The sequence below is a fragment of the Misgurnus anguillicaudatus genome, chromosome 21 (assembly GCF_027580225.2).
Source record: "Misgurnus anguillicaudatus chromosome 21, ASM2758022v2, whole genome shotgun sequence".
NCBI classification, from domain to species: domain Eukaryota; kingdom Metazoa; phylum Chordata; class Actinopteri; order Cypriniformes; family Cobitidae; genus Misgurnus; species Misgurnus anguillicaudatus.
Window position 1 is genome coordinate 45,655,854 of NC_073357.2, and position 22,176 is coordinate 45,678,029.

The window sequence follows — 22,176 nt, forward strand, 5'->3', positions numbered from 1 at the left end:
ATGAAAGTCCAATAAAATACATCCAATGACCATATTTGTCCACAAATGCGTATCCGTGAAATATAGATACATAGTCTGTTGTTTACATCAGATTTCACATGAACGTCTTATCGCCTACAATCTGATGACTATTTGCGTCGCAACACACTGTATATAAGATTACACTTTAGGTTCCAATAAACAACTCGTTAAAACGTTGTTCTTAAAAGTAGGCGGGAGTATAATCCATAATATCCAAATAGCGCTGTTATTTCCGTGAGACATGATAACATCATAGAGGGTATCAGCGAAGTGACTGCTCTGTGCTCTCTAGCTACCTGGTGGGTGGAGACCTGCGAGTGGGGTGGTGGGCGGGAAAATTCAAACTGAATGTGACGAAACGGCTAGTTACGTCACAGTGATGCTGAGTTTGATCTTGTGCAATCTGAGACTCAAGGCAGAGGACATTCAGAAACATGTATCTCACTCAGAACAGCATGGATGGATTTTTTTCAAAGTTTGTATGTGTGTGGGAGCATCGGAGACACAAATGAACACCCCAAAACCCAGAAAAAGTGAGTTTTTCATAATATGGGCACCTTAAATACTCAAATCTCTTGTAAAACACTAGTTTGCGTTACCAAATTTTCATTGCTGAGCTGCAGTTTTGCTTTTATTCCTTAATGTACACTGCATAATATGAAATTTAATCTTAAAATGCACAGTATTGCAAACATTCAACTGGCATCTAGAGAATAGACAGTGATATCTTCTCAGATATGTCTATTGTGAGAGCAGTACTGGGGAGCTGAATATGTAACTATAATTTCCATTCACCCATCATTCAGCCTGGGGTCTGATTCCACCCGCTGAGAACAATGTGTTTGTCAAATTTTGGCTCTGGGCTGCAGGTGGCTTTCTGGGACCTCGTATAAAGACTGGGAAAACCCGAATGAGAGAGCGCTGCATGTGATTTAAGTGATTGAAAATCCCAAAGGTGTAAAAAGCCTCTGAGATTTTATTCCCCCGACTCGATTCCATAACAAACGTTCAGACCTCACAGATATGTTCACTTTCCTTTGGCTTATGCACAGATCATAAATAAAACGTGTGTGAATAGTGCCTCTTATTACAGTTTGCAATGTTTGCCTCTATAGAACTGGTAAAAGTGGTTAGCGCCTATGATTCAGAATAGGATCATTTGTAATCATAAATGTCTCTGACTCCCTTTCCTGAATCAAACCCAATGCAGATATGATGTATTGCTTCTGTGGGGTAAGGATGAGGAAATGAGGGCATCTTTTAAAGATCCATCAGCCCATTTCAGCTCATTTAAAAAACTAAGAAGCCATCGGACGTAACGGCCGGTAAGTGGAATGCAGGAAATAAAATCAGCTATAGAGCACCGTGCTGTAATACTATGAAATGCTTAAAGATGCTGGAAGTGTTTATGTGCCGTGCAAAATGGTAAAGCAGAGATTGCTTGGCTAAATGGGTCTATGAATATGTCATAACCTTTGGACATTTTTCTGCAGGCATTTTCCTTCACTGCCTTTGTGCTGCTCGCTCCACAACTGCAATAAAATGGTGCAATTCCGCATCCGATTATGAATTATGTTTGAATTTGTCGCTTTCTTCTTTCATATAGGTTACAGTAAATCATTTTGTCCTGTGGTGCATTTAGAATAAATTTAATCATGATTCATGAGAAAGATTAAATATATCTGTGCTTGCATGGCCATGCATTAGTTTTAGTACTGTATGTTACATATTAATACTGTATATTATTTACAGATACAATTTTCCTAGTTATTTGGCATGATTCTTATACTGTACATCCAGAATTTAAAGTCATTATTTTGACTCTTTTAAAACAACCCATCTTTCAGAGCACCACAGTCAACTCCCAAACTCTCCACGTGACTAAAATATATCGGTTGTTTAGACATTTGGGATTCAAATCCAAAGTCATATTCGAAATGATTGATGTCAATCTCAACTCTCGGCATACCGCAAATTCAATCTCACAGATCTTACAGTTCCGCATCGGTCGCTTTCCAACCCGCTCGGCTGAATTTGAAATTTGCTGTCAGTTTATGTCGATGCCATTTATCTTGAATTGTGTCACCATCAGGTTCGATCATACTGATGAAAGTGTCTTCCGTCACCAGTCTGTCCTTCCCTGTCCAGACTGAGGGGAAATGGAGGAAGAATAGGTACCTGCGTCTTGATTTAGGCACGATGGCAGTGGGAGGATTTGACTGAGTCTCTGGACTTTCAAGAGGCCAAGGAGGAGAACATTTATCATCTAGCACTACAGCACAGCCAGGGAGTCTCTCCTCCAGCCACTCCACCCTGTGATGGATGAGCACATCACGTAGGATTCTTATTATTTCAAAAGAGGCCAAAGAAAAGGCCGACGAGTTCAAATACTGAGCGATCAGTCGCTGTGGTGGATCAGAGTTTTAACTATGGACATAATCCATTTATAGGCAACTTACACATTTTTGAAGTGGTTGCTGGTTGGGCACAGATATTCTGTGTTGTAGGGTAAAGACAGAGATTCCTGAATCGGGAGTAAAAAAAGGACAGATCCGGCATGGGACAGATATCTCTAAACCAGGGGTTTCCAACCTTTTTGTAAGCAAGGGCTACTACAATGGATAAAACAATCTGGAGGGCTACTATTTTTATATAGTCTACTCAAACCCTTTGAAGCCAACCTAATAAATAATTAAAATAATAAATATTAAAATTGAGTATATTAATAAAAAATGTGCTTTGGCGGGTAACTCACAGACTCCAGGCGGGCAACCTGGTGCCCGCGGGCATGATGTTGGAAACCACTGCTTATGTGGACCTATCGCTTGTTTAACCTCTACTTTGTCACAATGGCACTTTTTATGGATTAAATAAAGAAGTTAGATAAAAGAAAAGCATATACTTGAAAAAAATAACACTATGCCTATACAACAATAACAAAAATATGTGTGACTTAAAAAAAACAATTATAATGGCAACGTTACTGTCTGAGGTCCTTTAGTAAGCAGAATAATTAGCACTTATGTGGTATCAGTAATACAAAACTAGATTAAGTGTGCTGTATATTCCAATTAACAAAACAATAAACTATCGTAATTCAATTCGCAGTAAAAAAAACAATCTTGTTTTTCAGTCCAATAACATGGATTAGACTGAAAGCCTTAGTTGTCTTTGAGATATATGAGCTAAGGATCTGATTTGTAGTCTAGACTGTCCTCTTGTGTCCTCACGTGTTCTTGTTAGAGTCTGAGAATCAGAGAATGAGAGAGGAGGGGGGCGAGGGGAGGATGGTTGGGGATTTGGGGCAGAATGCAATGCAGCACAATGTCATTTATCTACTGTATGAAGAAAGTGATGCTTATAAGGCAATGGCTTTCAGTAGCGCCGCGGTGCTCAGGTCCATCAGCCTAAAGACAGGACCATGCCGCAATTCACACAGCAAGACAAGTTTGGGAGTACATTGTTTTCTGTCTTTCACATCTTATTTTTTTCTCTTCAACATACTCAACTGGGAATATGTTAAGACCAGCGTAATTCTTAGTGGCGGTAGTTCTTGTTATCTTGACTTGTAAGGCTGTGTCACCAGAGGACTGCTTTTTTGGAGGAAGTGTGCTTTGATTTTAGTCACCATCTGGTATGCCTTCGTAGCCGGGGGATACAACTGATAAAAGGCACCATCCCAGATGAAAGTTTCATGGGCTACTGTACCTGGATGGATAAGGCAAAGGAAGAAAGAGAGAAAAGTCTGAAGAATGATCCATGCCCTGAGGTAAAGATTTAAATGATTTATTTTGCCAGTCTATTTTGGTGGGTCAGAGAAGCCTATTGAAGATTTTTTTTTAGGTTTTGTTGTAATCTTGTATGTCCTTTGCTGATGAAACCTTGTATGGAAAGACAGGATTGTAATCTCTGACTATGTTTTTTAAGAACAAACTTTAGCTTTAAAAACGTTATAGGAGCTATAGTATAGGGTATAATGACTATTTATTTTAGGCATTAGTAGTCGTTTTTATTTTCAGAAAAACACTAATGTTGTTTTTTATCCATTCATTCTAATTAAATAGTTAAACCTTCTGTTGCTGCCACAGGGATCTCTTCATTTCAGAAATCATTTTTACAAATGATTTAACCTGTCTTTAAAGGTGCAGTGTGTAAATTTTAGCTGCATCTAGTTGTGAGGTGCTGGTGAATTGCAACCAATGGCTCAGTTCACTGCTTACCCCTCGCTTTTTAATCACATAGAGAAGCTACGGTAGCCGCCACCGGACAAACATGTCATCGGAGACAACTTAGTAAAAGACAGTTTGTCCATTAAAGGTAGGGTAACACATTTGATCCTGAAACATTTTTAGTTATGCTTTTTAAAAGTCTCCTCACATCCTGATAGCAATCACTATGTTAAGTTGTTTAAATGTATTTGTAGAAATTTATGTCATCTGTGAAAGGCGTAGGACCAAAAAATTTTCAACCAATCATAGATTTCGGTCCGAACGGACGTTGCCTTTTTTGTCCCACATACGTAAGCGTGATTTTAATGCCGACCGCGCAGCTTGTTCACGCAGACACCATACGCCATCGGCGCGTTCACGTGCCCTCACCTCCCGTCTGTAAACAGCAAGAATGGCAAACTTTCCTGCTGACAACCTGCACCGGAGCCACAAAACGAAAGACATGTTTTTTAACAACAACAGCAAAAACTGCCTAGATCAGGAAAGAACAAAAACCCAAATGAACATCGGTAACTTTACTGCTTTACCATGAGATGCAAACAGCTGCAGGAGGCAAAGGGTCTGAAAGGGTCATTGCTCTGTTTATTTTGGTAAGGTAGGTACGCAATATGTTTGTATTGAGATGGATTCAGATATTCTACTTTGATGAAACATTGTGTTTCTTATGAAATTTGTGTTCGTTTACGGATTAGCGTAACAATGTAGTTACAGTAGGCGATCTGACTGGAGGGTGGGATCGTGATTTCATTGCTAGACGGCAACCGTTAGCATTTTTCAAAATGTGAAACCCTACCTTTAAGGGTTTCTATAGAAATATATAATATATATTTAATAATATAGTTTTGTATATTATTTTGCATTTCTGTAAAGAGATCCTTCTAAAAATTACACACTGCACCTTTAACCTAAACACACATTTTAACATAATCAAATCATTCCTGTAAGCTGTTAAACTAATAAGATGAGCACAGTACTTGAACTAGAAAAAAAACATATTGATTATATGGGTTACAAGAAACACAAATCCTGAATTTAAGAATACATATCAAAAACACAATCTTATAATTTCATATTATAAACAGAGAAATATTTTCATAAGTGAAACATCAGTTTTACAGCTCATTTATTCTATAACAGAATACTATTTTAAATGGGGAAATGATTGTGTAGTGCATTACTTCTCAAAGCAAAAAGAACTAATCATATGTTGACAATCACAAAGGTAAGGTTTGCATTTTATTTTTAAATTTGATTTCATTTCATGACATTCTCCGGGGAAAAGCTACATTTTAATGGAATATAGTGCCGGCCAGACTCAAAAAAAAGGTAAATGAAGACGAAAAAAAGCGCTTCCCACCTCACTTTGTTTCTTTTTATTATATTTAGTTCATTTTATCTTCACACTCCAGTAGAGAGGTCACGCTCCTGAGCTGCTGTAATTCAAAAGAACTGATAAGACTTCTGAAACAACAATCAGGCGTTCCACAGACAACATTACATCAGGTGTTGTTCTTTAGGACCACAACTTAAGACTTAAGATTTGACCGTCTTTTCATTTTTATAACTAAATGACCTCCAAACTGCTCATTTGTCCTATTTTCACTTCAAACTACAGTATTCAAATCGTAATAAATACTAAGAAGTAATACAATGTGAATTATATCTTCAAGCACCATTTCTGGAGCCAAACCCCCAAGCGACATTATTTGCAATGCATCAATTTAAACACAATAGGATTTAGATAAATGGTTAAAGATGGTCGACACTACACTCATCAAGCATGGATTTAGGCATATTATTCAAGAACTACACAAATTTTTGATGAGCAGGTGGCACTGTCCACAAACCTCACCATTGGGGCATATGGGTAAAATGAATCCAATGTTTTGTTTAAATAAATCCACATGTTGCCAAGATGCAACCATACATATGGTTTCATGCTAATAAGAATAATTTTAATCTAAATTAGAAATAATATAATACTGAAGTGCAAAATGTAAGATATTGCAGACTTACTGGAAGAACCATGCTGTGAGCATTTAACATTTTGCCTTAAGAGCCATAACAAGCACAGTATACAAAGCTATGTTTACAATAGAAATGGTAATTAAGCTAGCAATGAAGAGTCTATAAAAAATTTTAAAAAGCATCTTATCTCCAACATTTTCTTAAACATTTCAACACGTCTTTTTAACTTCAATGTTTATTTATGGAATGTATGCATTGAATATTCAATGTTTAAAGACACTGGTTCAGCAAACAGAGTAACCCTCTAGGGTTCACAAAAGTATTTGATCCCGTGGACATGTTTAGAGCAAATAGCCCCATTGATATTCCATACTAGTACTATTTTGAAAAGTATTTGGTTTTTGATTACTAAATATTAACACCGATAAAGCCACAACACACCATTGGCATTCCTCTTCCACTCTACAAGTTTACCCTGAACTTCTGTACTTTGCTTCTGAATGAATTATAGATGAAGTGTTTGGTTCTTTTGATTTACTGCACTGCTCGGTGCTAATATGCTGAATGTGTGTGCTGTTTTAATGCCATTCCGTGCTGGGCTTTGTGCCTTTGCTTTTCTGGCCAAATGCCTGTCTCTAAAAGGAGTAAAATGAGTTTAGATCTATGTAATATATAACTAGATCCCTATGTATATGCATATAAATGGATACTAGAAACACACACACACCCTTTTTATATACAGTATATCCATATGGACCTAGTTTCCAGGGATGGAAATAATCCAAAGAAACAGTTATACCCCCCATATTCATACAAAAAATAATGAAAACATGTATAGTTGACACCTCAACCAACCCAATGTTAAAACCAAATCTACCCTCCTTTGGTTATAATTTATTGGCTGTTACTGTTTTAATTTAGCAATTTAAAGGTAGTGATGCCATCTATAATTTTAAATGTCTTTAAAATATTCCCCAGGCCCAATATTTTAGATAAAAGTTCAGCCACTGTGCAACATTTTTAAAAACCAATCCAAAGCCTCTGCCATTGCTACAGGAGTGAACTCATTTAACACGCATGGTTAAAATAATAACTACTCATTTGTCTGCCTCTCAACAAATACTACTGAGTGTTATGTAACCTAATTACATCCCCCAACATACAGTACAGTTATGCTTGCTGCAATATGGTGAAAACTGATTTGACCAATGTATTTTGTATTTATGTGTTCCAAAGTTTTCTCTATTTAAAATGTTTAATTTAATAGTTTTTTGTAATGAATATACACTCACCTGAAGGATTATTAGGAACACCTGTTCAATTTCTTATTAATGCAATTATCTAATCAACCAATTACATGGCAGTTGCTTTATTGCATTTAGGGTTGTGGTCCTGGTCAAGACAATCTCCTGAACTCCACACTGAATGACAGAATGGGAAAGAAAGGTGATTTAAGCAATTTTGAGCGTGGCATGGTTGTTGGTGCCAGACGGGCCGGTCTGAGTATTTCACAATCTGCTCAGTTACTGGGATTTTCATCAACAACCATTTCTAGGGTTTACAAAGAACGGTGTGAAAAGGGAAAAACATCCAGTATGCAGCAGTCCTGTGGGCGAAAATGATAGAGTCAGAATTTGGCATAAACAGAATGAGAAAATTGATCCATCATGCCTTGTTACCAATGTGCAGGCTGCTGGTGGTGGTGTAATGGTGTGGGGGATGTTTTCTTGGCCCACTTTAGGCCCCTAAGTGCCAATTGAGCATCGTTTAAATGCCACGGCCTACCTGAGCATTGTTTCTGACCATGTCCATCCCTTTATGACCACCATGATGTACCCATCATGTATTGGTTTCTTGAACATGACAATGAGTTCACTGTACTAAAATGGCCCCCACAGTCACCAGATCCCAACCCCCACAATTTTTATCAGTGGTAGAGTTTACCTGTTCACATGAACTTTCAGTGCAGGCATTGCTGAGACTGCTGGTTACATGCTCTGTGAGCGTGGGCATGTGCATTTTTGTTTCGGAACCCATACTGCCCGAACACTTCCACTAGTGCCATGGAAGGTCTCAAGTTGAATTGTGGGATTGACAGCGGCCAGCTGGCTGATTCGTACTCACACGGTCCAAATTACTTGTGCTGCAGTGGTACCTATACAGTGTGAGTAACCCTATCTAAATATATATATATCACGTGCACACTATACTGTATACATCCTTGTTAATAAGAGATTATTTGGTATAAAAGTGATTTCCAATGTTAAATTATGCGATGGCATTGCTTATACCTATGTTTACATCCAGGACCATGACGCAGGGTTCAAGACCATTGGCCCTGGCTAAAGAGTTGATGGTCCGCTTATACTGTTCTGATGGTGGCAGTGCAGCTCAGAAAACGAGTATAAATTATTATTCTGTTTGAAGAAAGTTAAGTGAACATATTACAGCCCATCAGTATTTTTTATTAAAGGGGACATTTCACAAAACTTTTTTAAGATGTCAAATAAATGTTTGGTGTCCCCAGAGCACATATTGTATGTAAAGTTTTAGCTCAAAATATTATAAAGATAATTTATTATAGCAAATTAAAACTTTTACTTTGTAGGTGTGTGCAAAAATGTGCCGTTTTGGTTGTGTCCTTTAACATGCCTGTGAGCTGATCTCTGTACTAAATGATAGTGCTGTGGTTGGATAGTGCAAATTAAGTGGTGGTATTATCCCCTTCTGACATCACTAGGGGAGCCAAATTTCAATTACCTATTTTTCACATGCTTGGGGAGAATGGTTTATCAAAACTTAGTTACTGGGTTGATCTTATTCACATTTTCTAGGTTGATAAAGGCACTGGGGACCCAATTATAGCACTTTAACATGGAAAAAGTCTGATTATGTGCCCTTTAATATATTATTATCATACTAAGTCATTACTACGACTTATTTTGAGGCTAAAGTGTTATATTTTTATTATAATGATGTGTATAGTTTTATTTTAAAAATGCAACATGCATGATTTGGATGAAAGCAATGAATAAATGTATAATGCAGCAAATATAAAAATATAAACAAACTTCGGACCTAAGTAATGTTAAGTAATGTTATCCTCTAAAACATCAGATTGGGTTTCCCATTTTTAGATAAGACACACAGTTTTTTCAAGACTTTTCTTACACCCCCATGCTTCTCTCAGAGTCATGGTTGTGTTGAAAAGAAATATGTTCTCAAAGGTACAAACTCTCAGGTTCGGAGGAGGCAGCCTCGCCTCTACTCTCTGCATGGTTCTTATCATATGGATATTCTATGTTGGGATAAGTCATTTAAAATTAAAGTGAGACATGAAAGAACAAGAGCAGTGGGACAGCAATATTAATAATTTAAAGCCAGTCTTAGTAGCTTTAAAAAGTCTCTCTTCTCGTCTTTTACTTCTTACAGTCTGTCCCAGAAAGCTGACATGGCACTGAATCTATGCTCAGAACCGCAGATGTGTGGGATGTAACAAAAGGACTAAAAAAGTAATGCTTGAGGAACAAGAATGCTGCTAGTTTCTATCAAACAAGCAAATCTACCTGGCTCACACACATGTACATACAGCCACTAGAACAATACAGACAACCCATCTATCCATCCATGCAGAAGTTCATGCACATTAATGTGCACCAAATAGAAACTTTTAAATCAAAACATGCTTGATGTAACAATTTCACAGTTTAGCAATACATGCATAAATTGCTGAAGCTTAGAAATCTGAACCAGCGAAATCAAAATGAATGTGTTTTTGAAGATGAAAGTGTTGTCAGTTCAAAGTACATAACTATCTAGCTTATTAATAATTTGCTTTTTGTACGTGGCATTACTTCTCTTTTACAGGCGTAACAGCACCACCCACAATAAAATAACTTTTAGATGCACCATATTAGGCAGTTTTTGTTTATCTTTACTGGCAGAAGAACCAACAGCAATGTGTTTTATAGGCCTTATGATACAAATAACATAAAATGAATTAGGAACAAGTGCACAAACCCAACTGATGATGGGTTGTTACTCGAAACAGCATTTGGGTTGTTTACTTAAAACCCAGCGGTTGATTTTGTCCACATTTTACCTATATGGTTTCAAACAACCCAACATATACAGAAGATCAAACACAGGCAGGCAGTACCACATCCAGTACTTTTGAGTTTAAAATGCACATTTAAACACAATCCTTGCACATATAAATAGATTCCAGGAAACAGTTAAAAAAATCCCCAAGCAACTTTCAAAGAACTACAGGCATCTGTGGCATCAATAAGGTCAATGTTCATAATTCAACAACAGCAGTCTGAGCAAAAATGTATTTCACAGAAAAGTAGTAAAGTGGAAATCCCTGCCGTCTCATGTTTCCTGAAAAAACATCTAAAATGGGACATTTAGAGAATGCAGGTCTTTTATATCCAGTATAAAGTCAATACCACATTGCACTGTAAGAACATCATACTTAAAGTGAATCATGTAAGTAAGTGGCAGTGTTTTTGGAATGGGAATATATTTCTGTCGGGCAAGTTGGACAACTTGTTGAAGGATCATGAATTCAGCTGTGTACCACCAGACAGTTCTTAGGAAGAATGTCCAGCTGTGAGCTGAAGTTAAAAATGGGCGATCCGGTTGGACAATGGTCTAGAAAAGAAAATAAATCCACATTGAAATGGCCTCCCAACATTGAACGAAGCTTGCCAGTTGGCTATAATGATGATATGATATGGCAGTGGCAGGGCCTGAAAAGAACAGTTTATAGTTTAATGGGCCAGAAATGTGCACGGCTCAATAAATTAAAGGTGATGTGCTATTTAGTTGCAGTATTGCTGCCTATGGTTGTCCAACCAGATATTTGGTGTATTTACATAGTCTATCAACTATTTTCGCAGAAAGAACTTTTAAATTGTGCATTTACTTTTTCAAGCATGCAATAATGCTAAAACGTGATAAATAGAGGTGATGAATATGTTTTGAGGACATATGTATTTCAATGGTGTGGAAAATCAGTTGCCCAAGTTAATATTTGCCCAGTTCTGGTATGTTTGTGATGCAGAACCATTAACTTTAGATTACAAAATAGCAAAAATTAATTGGAAAAAAATAAATTGATTTTAATATTCTAACAAATGAACACATACCTGCTTTGTATTATATCGACAAGATATGTGCGTACATAAAGGGAAACGGCAAGAATGTTCAGAAATGCATACAATGCCATACACTAAAATTGTGGCGTTATCCTAATGGTTGACAGAAATGTTGAGAGAGGGATGTATGCCGGTAGGTGGCAATCCCACATCAAAATGTGCCAGGAAAATATTAATAAGCTAACTTTAAATAAAGATATTTCGATGGTTAATCATGTGTAAGGTAAAAACTAACGCGCGCGCACACAAGTAATGCGCATCATTCAGCAACAGATGCCTTTCAAATGCACACGGTGTCATATACTGAGTAATCAGCCGTTAAGCTCGTGCACATATTCTCTTCTTATATAGATGCCGTTTAAGGACTCGGTGCATCTTTTCGTGGGCTTTTACTTTTAATCAACATTATCTGACGAAACACAGAGCTGTCCAGCGCAACTGCGAATCATGTAAGAGAGCAAGAAATCTGCAGCGCATACGCGTGTCAAAAGATGATTCATTAAGAGGACCCTGTAAGTTTACGTTGTGGATTTGAGTTTATTGCGTCGGTAAATTGAAAAAATATACCGGAATTCGCATTGGCAACGCGAACAGAAACATAATTACTGGATTTTGAGACTTAAGTATTCAGTGGAGGCAATTGTATAACTTTGAGGAGGGCTCTGCAGTGCACATCGCTCACGAGAAATGATCAAATATCCAGACGAGAGGACGGAGTCAGAAGGATGCTGTGAGGTGATGCTGTAACACATTAAACGCCATTCAGCGGAGTCAGCGCGTTATGTTAAATCTATGGACTGCGGTTGTGGATGTAGGCAAGATGTGATCGGGCCAGTATGCGTTGAAAACGGCGGTATATCGCGTTGTTTTTTTCTTTAAGAGCTCGCCTCGATCAAACGTAGATTCGGGAGCCAGTACCTACACTACTAACTACTAACTCTGCTGGATTTTACCCGAAGGGAATATTCGGACTAGACAGGCTGTTGAAAACCCATGTGATACAGACATTTCCTTCCTGGATGTGGATATTAGGCTGCTTTATGTTTCCAGCAAAACATACCAACGTTGGTACATTGCTCTCCTTATTATTTACAGATTTTGTGTAAGATTTTTTTCCTTTAGCCCCCCTTTCCCTTTTTTTGCACCTGCTTCGCTTTGTCAAAGCTCACCGACCGCTTTAGAGAGCGCCTGCCCTTACTTACATCTCCTGAAATCGTGCATGGATTCTACATGAAGTGGGATTTTGTGAGGGCTGCAGTAATGCTCCCATTTACTGGCATCGCTTCACATCTAACACTGAAAATAGGTAAGAAACCTAATCTAACAGTTCAATCTATTTAAAAACGTCTATATCTATCTAGATATGGTTTGCATTATTTCTGACAGTAGATTTTTCATTTATTTCATTTATTCAGAGCTCTCTAATGCCTTTCTGTTGCTCTACTTACCATTACTTTTGCTAGAATATGGCGTTGGGTCATTCATATTCTGTTCACATGTGCATTGCTATGCTCTAAAGAGACGAGGGGAAAGAGGCAGTGTATCCATGATGGTCGACACAACTATTCCTCATTGATTCTAATAGAGACTTTGAGACTTCCTGGATACTGCATAAGTAACACATTTCAACTGCATGATGTGTCATAACCCTTTATAGCAAATTTAATCATTTCTGACCGAATAACCCAACAGTTTAGTTACAGGAAAACTGGCAGCACACACTGATGCTAATCTGCATTTAACATTCAACCCTCGAAAGGCTTCAGAACTTGACTGTGCATTGGTAAAGAGATGCTGTAATATACAAGTCAGATCCAGAGGAAAAGCTTCTGAGCCATGTATTGGTTTTCGAGAGCGCTTGCGTAATTTTCGGTGGATGATTCATGGGTTCGTGGGTTGTTGCTTCTTCTGTGGTTTTGAGTATTGAGGAGCTGTCTTTTCTGGGAAGGTGCTGAAATCCATTGCTGGTTTTGATAGAAGAGAGCATCTATTTAAACATGGATACAAATCTGTTACCTTATTGGGCTGCCTTTGGGTAAATCATATGATTGCATTATGCTCAGCTGATACTTATCAGTGTTAAAAAAACACATTTTGTTGTGTAAAGAGGCTAAATCAGTTACAATCAAATGAGCTCATTTTAGGATGCAACACATATTTTAACAAGCAAAGTATTTCTTGGTTACTTGTTTGTATGGCTGATCTTTTCTCTAAGCACTTTGTGTGCTCTGATATTCTTAAGCTGAAAGAGTAACAAAAACAGTAAACATTTTAAAAAAAACCCGAATGCATTCAGAAATAAAAAAAACTGTATATTCTCTTTGTTAGATTAAACACACTAGATGGGCTTCAACTTGGCCTTTCGCTGTGAATAATCCATCACAGATGTTCTGAGCAATCCAGTCCACCGTGGTCCATAATCATCTTATCCAGCTTAAATGAAAGCATCAAATAGCTCAATTAAAGTATGAGATGAAATGAATTTGCTCAAATGAAATGTGTAATTAAAATCACACATCTATTGGGCCCACTGTCTTTTTTATTTCATTTATATATTTATTTGCAAGATGCAAGACCTGCACTAAAGCACCATACTATTTTCACCAAGGTACCAAATGTACAATTGAAAACTTCCTGTGGTGGAAAGCTTGCTTGTACTTCAACAGACTGTGACCTGAATTTATTTTTGGACTGGAAATTCCTCATTTTTGATTCAGAAAAATGTTTCAGTGTGATTCTAGGCAGTGTCCTGCTGTCATGAAAATGAGTGTTAATGTATTAAATGTGTCAGCTGAGCCAAAAATATGCCACATAGCATTCAGTTCCCCAAAGGCAAGAAGGAAGAGCCTGTAAACGAGAGCATTTAGCTAATATTGCACCCATTAACCTCAGTAATCTCTGCCATTTAGAGAAAAATGAAGCAGCTGAAATGTTTCTGCTCAACCTGATACTTCATAAAGACCATCTCTAATGCGGGTCAGGCTTAGAGATCATCTTGTCATGTCTTGTGCGGAATTGAAAAGTTTAATGTCCGCGAATAAAGTGATTGTACGTAATGGCTTCCTCTAAAAATGTACAAAATTTGGCAAGATTGTTCTCGTATTTGCAAGCGCATTTGCAGTGGAGATGCAGTAGGGCCCAGATGAATGACTACTACTGTTCTCAGGTCAGAGGAAGTGCTGTTAGAGGAGATAAACATTATAGCTATGCAGACTTTCTCTTTTAAATGACCTTTTATTCATCTTTTGTCGTTCCTCTATTCCTGCAGAATTCAAAGTAAGAAAAGTATGATAGTGGAATTTTAAATTGAGTTATAAATGAAAGTTTGGCAGCAGCAGGATTTTCATTTAATATTGTCAATCACGATGCAAAAGAGAGACTGTATATCGAGAGTTACTTGCCTCACACAATTTTCCATTGACCGCAACCACTACTCCGCCTCAATTCACTTAAGTTTTAAATTATTTAATACTGTTTTAATTAAACAGTCCAAGAGAGGGCGTTTAGAGTTAGAGTCTAGCCTGTAGCAACCCAGACAAGTTTATCTCATTCAAAGATTATATGAAAAATATGAATTGGGAAAAATGTCTGACTTCCTCTCTAGCTAAAATGTTTGACCTTTGGACCATTAGAATCAATGTAGAATCAATAGCTCAAGGCACTTGGGGGAGGCTTAATGTAACGTTAAATTATTTTGTGGTTATTGATTCATTCTTTCTTGTGTTAGAAGACAATATCAGCCACACTGTACAATGACCAATGCAGTAATACAACAGATACACTGTCATGTTAGTGGATAGTTTTTCATGCTAACAAGACTGCAGTTTTCAGATTCCATTGAAGTGAAATATCATTACACAGATAATGTTCTCATAGAACTCAAAAGATTCATTCAGGACTATAAGATGCATGTTGGTTTTAGAGCTTGGTTTATAACTTCTCATATCTGATCTTGTACCCAGGATGTCTGAACAACAAACCAAGTAATCCCAATAGCACACAGCCTCCAGGGCTTCAGTGTTTTAATCAGCCTTTATACTTGTGTTTAATAGGGTCTCCTGTGGCAGATTCTCGCTGATAATAATTGTGGAATCACCAAGGGCTGTTGCCAGGTCATGCGGCCTCTGCGAATGCCGGTTCACATTAATCTTTTGCGAATTTGTGCAAGAGTGATGATCCTGTGGTGTATTACCAACAGTATGTAGGTTGTCACAGTAGATCTCCCTTAACAATTTAAGCTACACTGTGGTGAATGTGCTGCTAGAGTAGCCTAACCTTGTTTCTTGCTCATTGCCCGCCTAGCAATGTTGGGGTCACAGGTTCAGATCCCATTTGGAGCCAAAGGAAAATTCATCAGGCTTATATGTAATGAACTCCCTTGCATAGTGACACACACTAATGATAAGATCCATTCAAGATGACCTGCTGCCCAAGAACCTGTGCAAATTTATATAAAGCTCACACTCACTGTACTGTTTGAATACATTTTACCCTGCTATCTCGTATTCTGTGCTATCAGTCAATTGTTTATGTAGATATATCAATCCACATAATTAGTTTGTGGCGGGTACAAGAAGCAGATCGCCCAATGTGCATTACGTTAGCAAAAGGTGACTAGGGCATATCAGTCAGTGTCTTGCGAAACAAGACAGAGCCCAAATGGCAACAGATAAATGAGGGGGCAAGCACGCGGCACTGGTTTTAGTTCTGCAGCAGATGTCTAATGCCATACTCGAGGGAAATAGACTTTCAGAGGGACATTTGGTGCACTGGAGAAAAGCCAGGGTGGTGAACATGCGCATAGGCATGAAGGGTTAAAGTTCATGCATTTAAAATCTATGGTGCTTGTGCTTCTAGGCAGGTTATTAACCAAACCTTTCATTTCAGTGAAAATGAAAATTGACTTCCATGCCCTCCGGCTCAGTAACTGTAATAAATGTCTGTGCATTTAAATTCCCCTGCAAAGACCTGCAATGGAGATTACGCTGTCACACAATCTCAGCCTTTGTGTTGATTGTCAATTCAGAAATCCTGTGTCAACATGATATTCTACGGATGAGCCATAAATTGTACTGTTCTCCTAATATTAGTCAGCGGAGACAGAGAGGAGGTGTGTTCAGCTCAGCTCGGCTTATAAATATCAGTTTGCCTTGCTTGAATACACTGTATGTTTTTCACCACAAGCATGGAAGGCACGGTACAAATCTGGGTTGCTCATTATATCGGAAACCCTTTACAAACAACCACCCTTCCCCTCCCCTGGAGGATGTCTTATCCCACTCTCAGCATATTTTTTAAAATAGGAGAAGAAGAACATGAAGGCAGTTGTCTTTTTCAAGCCTCTTAGATCAGTTGGCCTGGATTCATGAACAGAAGTGTATCAGAGAGATTCATGTCTTAAATCACAGACTTGCTCGAATACATGCTGTTGTGACATTGTCCGGGTTGCAACCGGTTCTGCAATGAAAACATTTGCCAACCGACAGACTTTATATGAAAGGCGGTACAATAGTCCAGGGAATACAATCCATAAGCTTGTGCGGCCCAGGTGCAAATGCTGTGGGAAGCAAATACATGCTCTTTTGATGCCTGGGTACCATTGTGCCTTTTATATAATAAGGCACTTGAGACCGTGCATTACAGGTATTTTTCTATTGATAAGTGATGTTTGTTAAGCTCAATTTCAAGGCAATCACTATATTGCACAATAATGCAATTAACATTGAGTGTTTTTTTTTAATGACGGCAACATCACTATAAAACAAAGCATATTTATTACACAATTTTTTAGAGTAAAGTAGTATATGGATAGGTGATGTTATGTAACTTTTTAATATCTTAAAAACTGACATAGGCCTTTTTGAGTTGGTAAAAAGGTGATGTAAATTAATATAACTACTAATCTTGGTTTTGTTTTAAAGAAGACACTTTAAAGTGTCTTTTTTTAAGTGTCTGGAGGTGAAACATTAAATAAAAATTTTGTAGTAGTTTACATTTATTGTGATAAATAAAAATAATGCAATAAATTCAATATTTATATAATAGTTATAAAAATTGAAAATGTTTCACTCCAGAAATGATACAAAAATTAAGACAAATCTAAACTAGTTGTGATCCAAATTTCAAGTACAAATCACAAAAAAGTGAGATTTGTCACACTTTTAGTGGTTTTACCAACAACGGCCACTAGGTGTCAACAGTTTTTTGCATACTCTTGTCACAACTTGATAAATTACTGTCACTGTATTATTATTCAGTCCCTCCAGAAAAACGTGATTATGCGATCGCATGATTGAATGCATAATCACCCAAAGTCTGCATATTTATGCAGGGGCCACATCTTTTTAAATACGCTGCACTTTCGCAGCATAAATTGCAGATTTCCATGTGCAAAATATACGGGGCTTGCATGATTTTATAATCCCGGCATTTTCGTAGCAAAAATCACATATAGCTTAGCAGAAGGTTAAAAATGTGTGCAATTACTTCACACAAGCGCAGCCATGTCCCCTGTTGCAATGGGAACATTATGAAGTGACATGATTATGTGACGTGAACATCATTGAAAAGCTGCAAAATCTGCAGTTTTTGCAAGTGCTCACAATTTTTGCAAGTTCCCACAATTCCATCCTATATAATTGCATAAATATTTTTTAAGAAAACGTGCCTCAATATCAATGATTTTTGCCCGCAACAATCACACACAAAAAAATTAAGTTTTTCTGATTATTCCATCGCATTTTTTAAGAAAACGTGCCACATTATCAAGGATTTTTGCCCGCAACAATCACACACACACACAAAAAAAGTTTTTCTGATTATTACTACAAGATTTATAATATTATATAGTGTTATAAATATTTAATAATTTGTATATAATAACTATGGGGGAATCATGTAACAAAATACTGCCAATAAATTATTTCTATTATCAGATGACCATGAAATATAAAAAGTACATTCTTAGAGCTTTCCAATGATATATAGTTTATCAACATTTTTGAAGATTTATAATAGGATATAATGTTATGAATATGTAATAATTAATACAAATATGGGGGGTCATGTAACAAAAAACTGTCACTACATTATTTCTTTCATCAAATGACCTTGAAATATGAAAACCACATTCTGAGAGCTTTCCAGTGATATATAGTTTGTCAAGGTTTTTAAGGTTTAGAGTAGGAGTGTCAAAATATGTAAAAACAAATTGGGCCTACCTGTGGGCCTGTGACCTTTTAGAAACGGACTCTCACTACGTCATTTCTTTCCCAAAGTGGTGATGATATATGACAACTGCACTCTAAGAGCTTTCAAATCCAACGATATATAGTTTTCAAGATTTTTTAGGTTTAGAACATGGTATTGTTACAAATATATAATAACTACATAGGCCCACATGTGGACCTGTGGCATTTTACAAAATGACTTTCACTATGTCATTTCTTTCCCAAAATGGTGATAAATGAAAACTACATTCTTAGAGCTTACAAATGATATATAGTTTGTCATGATTATATAAGAATACATGTGCAAAACACTGAAGTAAACATACATGTCCCTGGTGGGAAAATGGCATTTAGCAGGATATACATGTTTTGAGGCACACTCTTTATAAATGAATCAATTACTCTTTCTAAATAATTTATGTATGAAATATGTAGCTATAGAGTCTTAGACCTTTTCAATGATGTATAGTTTGTCATGATTGATTAAAATTTACATGCAAAATATTAAAGTAAACTCGTTTACAGGACAGTGCCATAAGGGGTTTTAAAGTATGTTGCATTAATGTTGTAATGTTGCAAGCAACTTTTGATGTACGATATCATAATGCTTTAAATTAGCAAAATCAAATGAAATTATAATAAAAAATACAATTATATAACCAAAAAGCAAGCAATGGCTGTTATTTCACTGTCACTGTCAGATTATATATAGACCCGATATAGTCCAGCTATAAGAAAACCCACTTCTAGCAAAAATAAACTAAAATGTGGTTACATGTTATTTTTCTAGGCTATACTGTAGGTCTGTTTGAAGAGTATATGCTGCTTTGCAAGTGTGAATGAGTGTCTCATTCAAATCAATCAGATTTTGCCAAAATTATGTGTTTCGTTCTGTTCCTAAAAAAGGTCAAATTGCTTGCATTTGAATAAAGAGCTTGAACCCAGGCTGGTGCAATGTTATGGGAGATTTCCATGATACACTATAAAAACAAGTAGTTTTATAAAAGAGAAAAAGAGAATGAATTGAAGTAATGTGCTGGCTTCCTTGGAGAGGCACTCAGGGGCTGGAAACCCGCTGGATTTATGTGTGCCGCCATGCTCGCAGCCGAGTGCTACAATTGGCTGGGCCTCATGCAGAGTCAATACTAATGACGGAGGAGACTCTATGGCCACAGTGAGATTATAGCTTGGAGGCCCTCAGCTGCTCCTATTGTCATCTCAAGCAGGGAAAGTAATGGTTACCACTGTTTGCCTCCCCTATTCTCCTCTGCATTGTCTGTGTAGTGCAGTCATTAAGGTTAATGACTAGGCAGATGTATTTGTTTTGAACTGTGAAAAGCACAGCTCACAGGAATATATAGGTGTGCTGAATGGGGAAGTTTGAAGCAGAGTGGTTTTACATTTTCCTTCACCAGACATAAGAAGTGGGATTTTAGGGTTTTAGTATGTTTCCCTATAAACACTGTCGAAATAAACACTTCCTTTCGACATCGCAGGTGATGGATGCTAACATCGTACTTTGTGTTTCTTGCATGTGACAGTGTCGGGTTCGCGTGATGGATACTTCAGTCCCATCTCGTTCCTGCAAATGTCCGGCTGGATGTAATCCCTTTGCTGAGTGGAGTGCAAACAGATGAGGGCGTTCCATATGTTGCTAAATTAATCAAGCAAATTGTCACCATGAACAGCCCATCTCATTTAAAGACTTAAGCACAGGCCTCTGTTTATCCACCAGTAGTCAATAAAGGCGGCAGGCACTGTATGTCCAGAGATACGTTTAACATTGGTAGGTGTGATAATGATCCTGCTAACAGATTCTCTATTGATATTGAGCATGGTGGTGGCGGATGAGTAAAACAGTCTCCCTTGTATAAATCGACCATAGGGGAGCGTTCAGCTGAGCGAGACAGACTGCATCCACACACTAAGGCATGCCAGTGCATTAAAGGAGCAAAGGCTCTTTGAGTGGATTGGCTGTGTAATGCAATCTGTATGCACGGGATGAGCACCATGCTAGCTGTGACTCCTTCATTTGTACCCAACCAGGAGGGTGAAGCCGTCAGTTTTTTCTCAATCTTGCTGTTCTATTCTGGCCTTCCACAATCATCAAGTTTAATTCAAGCAGAAAGCGAAAACACCAAGTTCTCATGGCAACAATGAATCTGCCATGTCTACCGTCTGCGGTGTACGTACAGTGAAGCACATTACCGTCGAATGTTGCTTTTCAGTGAGATGAAAATCAAGATAATTGCTGCCATGCAAATTTAGACAACCTCCCGGGAATTTGATGGCAGGGATTACTTTTGGAGTTCGGTATGGAATCACCTACAAACACAATTTCTGTTTGTAGGTGAAGATTTTTGTGTTTTAATTACTATAACTTAGCTAATGAATAATGAATGTGGCTCTGTACTGAATGTGATCTGACTTTTAATGCATCACTATCACTCTTTGCCTCCGTCTCAGGACTATCTTTCTCCCCGTCTCCCTCTCTTTCTCTCTCTCTCTCTCTCTCTCTCTCTCTCTCTCTCTCTCTCTCAAATTCAAAGGCTATTCCAGAGGTGGAAGTGTCTATTTCGTGTGTTTGAGCGTCGCACTCTGGATACGCGTGTTTGAAATTATGCTTCAAATTTGAAATTATTACAGAACATTTCATTTATGAATTTAATTTGAACTAATCAAAATAACTTAAACAAATCCTACTAAAGTAGCCCACGTGTTTTATATCTTTGGCTGCTTATAATAAACCCATAGAAATGAGGAAATCATGATAAATAACAATTTATTATCTTCATTAATTGACATTACCATTCATAAGGTTGAGTTACTTACCTGATACAGATATATTTCAGTGTCCAGTCTTAACAGTGTACGAGATTTGGCTAGTCTTGATAAATTTTTTTACAGTTATTCTGAATTGCTAAAACACATTTTTAGAAACCATCACTCATTTTCTCAAAACCTTAAACATAAATCCAAATTTACAGAACCCCTGACTCTTCCAGCAAAATCAAACAATTTCTTCAAAACCATTTCACTTGTACTGCAAAAATCTATATTACTGTAATCACAAGTTTAGTTCAGTGAATATAGCGAATACTTTACTGTAAGTACTGCAAGTAATAGTAAGTTTTCAATATTACTGTAAGCAGCACTTGTATTTTGTAAAAAGTCAGCAATCCAACTGCAACTTTTGCCAATTGCATCGTCTCTGGTGTCATTTTCTTCCTCATACTCTTCATCTGCTTCTCAGACTGTTTCCAATCCACACAATTGGTAAAAAATACTATTAGATAAAGGTGTGTAGAGTTGTTGTGTTTACTCTATGATAACAGTGTTGTAGTTGTGTTTAGAATTTTGCAAAAAGAGTGCATGATTTGACAAATGGGTTTAGGCCACTATGAATTTGGTTCAGAGATTGGGGTTTAGTGTTTTAGCCATTCAGAAAAACTGTAATCATCTAAATGGACATGTCTGAATGAATGGAACGCAGGAACTACCAGTGGCGGCTCGTGACTTCTCTTCCAAGGGGCGCAAATCATAGACTGTAAAAAAGGTGGACGACGT

The 22,176-nt window shown here is 37.4% G+C and overlaps 1 protein-coding gene across 2 annotated transcripts in view; it reads left to right on the forward strand.

Moving 5' to 3' along the window:
• Window positions 1-3,415: 3,415 nt before the first annotated feature.
• Window positions 3,416-22,176, forward strand: part of lrrc4cb (leucine rich repeat containing 4C, genome duplicate b) — a 43,560-nt gene continuing 24,799 nt past the window's right edge. The window contains exon 1 of one of the 2 annotated variants that reach the window (XM_055209240.2): window positions 3,416-3,790. The gene's annotated coding sequence lies outside the window, so the exon portion shown is untranslated. Of the gene's footprint in view, window positions 3,791-11,642; window positions 12,687-22,176 lie in introns of those variants that run through there. The other variant, XM_055209234.2, reaches the window with a different exon arrangement.